Source organism: Triticum aestivum, chromosome 1A (genome assembly GCF_018294505.1).
Source record: "Triticum aestivum cultivar Chinese Spring chromosome 1A, IWGSC CS RefSeq v2.1, whole genome shotgun sequence".
NCBI classification, from domain to species: Eukaryota; Viridiplantae; Streptophyta; class Magnoliopsida; order Poales; family Poaceae; genus Triticum; species Triticum aestivum.
In genome coordinates, this window is record NC_057794.1 from 20,755,044 (window position 1) to 20,756,960 (window position 1,917).

Here is a 1,917-nt window from a genome sequence, read left to right on the forward strand (position 1 = left end):
GGGCGACGACGGTGACGGCGACGACGGGTGGCGGGGGCGACGGCGGTGACGGCGACGACGGGTGGCGTGGGCGACGGCGGTGACGGCGATGACGGGCGGCGGGGGTGGCGAGGACGGCGCGCGATGGGCGACGGGCGCGGCGAAGAAGTTGGATCGAGAAGAAGTACTGGTGGTCGATGAAACTGATTTTTTTGTAAGTGACATATATATAGGAGGGGTCTTTAGTACCGGTTGGAGCCACCAACCGGTACTAAAGCCCAATTTTTGCCAGGCCAAGGGGCGGGAAACGACCCCTTTAGTACCGGTTCGTGCCACGAACCGATACTAAAGACCCCCCCCCCCTTTAGTACCGGTTGGAGCCACCAACCGGTACTAATGGTTGTGCGCTGCCACTGGCGGTACACAATGTTTAGTCCCACCTCGCCGAGCGAAGGGCAGCCGCACTGATTTATAAACCCAGTCGTGGATGCTCCTTCGAGCTTCTCTATATAGCAGGCTTCTGGGCCTAACTAGGGCGCGCTGTCCTGTGAGTCTGCTGGCCCTTCTGGGCCTGCATTTGCACACCCTAGGTCTGGCAGGCCCACTCGGCAACGCGCCAACAAATTTTTATATAGTTTTTTCTTTTCTGCATTATTTATTTTCTTCTATTTATTTTGGAGTAATTTTTTATATAGTTTTTTTCTTTTCTGCATTATTTATTTTCTTCTATTTATTTTTTAGTAATTTTTTGTATAGTTTTTTTATTTTCTGTATTATTTCTTTTCTTCTATTTATTTTCTTTTATTTCTAGTTTGTACACGAAGTGCGTCCAGTTTTTGCCGTGACCCTCTCTACTCTTTCGCACATGCTATGCGGGTGAAATGATGATACCATGTCAAGTTTCAACATTTTCAGAATTCATTTTGTAGTGATTTTTAATTTCACGGTCATTTAGCTCTCTAAACAATTAGGTAAATGACCAAAAAACAACAAATGATGTCAGAACATGTCGGAAATTGATGACGTCGCTTTGAATGCTGCATACTGAACACAAAAGAAGTCTAGAGTTCAAATAAGTTTCAAAAACATTGAAGTGCCCGTGTAACAGATGAGTTCTCGTCCAAAACCCTGATACTCCGAAAGAGTTTGTCCAGTTTGTACACGAAGTGCGTCCAGTTTTTGCCGTGACCCTCTCTACTCTTTCGCATATGCTATGCGGGTGAAATGATGATACCATGCCAAGTTTCAACATTTTTAGAATTCATTTTGTAGTGATTTTCAATTTCACGGTCATTTAGCTCTCTAAACAATTAGGTAAATGACCGAAAAAAACAAATGATGTTAGAACATGTTGGAAATTGATGACGTCGCTTTGAATGCTGCATACTGAACACAAAAGAAGTCCAGAGTTCAAATAAGTTTAAAAAACATTGAAGTGCCCGTGTAACAGATGAGTTCTCGTCCGAAACCCTGATACTCCGAAAGAGTTTGTCCAATTTGTACGTGACGTGCGTCCAGTTTTTGCCGTGACCCTCTCTACTCTTTCGCATATGCTATGCGGGTGAAATGATGATACCATGCCAAGTTTCAACATTTTCAGAATTCATTTTGTAGTGATTTTCAATTTCACGGTCATTTAGCTCTCTAAACAATTAGGTAATTGACCGAAAAAAACAAATGATGTTAGAACATGTTGGAAATTGATGACGTCGCTTTGAATGCTGCATACTGAACACAAAAGAAGTTTGGAGTTCAAATAAGTTTAAAAAACATCGAAGTGCCTGTGTAACAGATGAGTTCTCGTCCAAAACCCTAATACTCCGAAAGAGTTTGTCCAGTTTGTACGTGACGTGCGTCCAGTTTTTGCCGTGACCCTCTCTACTCTTTCGCACATGCTATGCGGGTAAAATGATGATACCATGCCAAGTTTCAACTTTT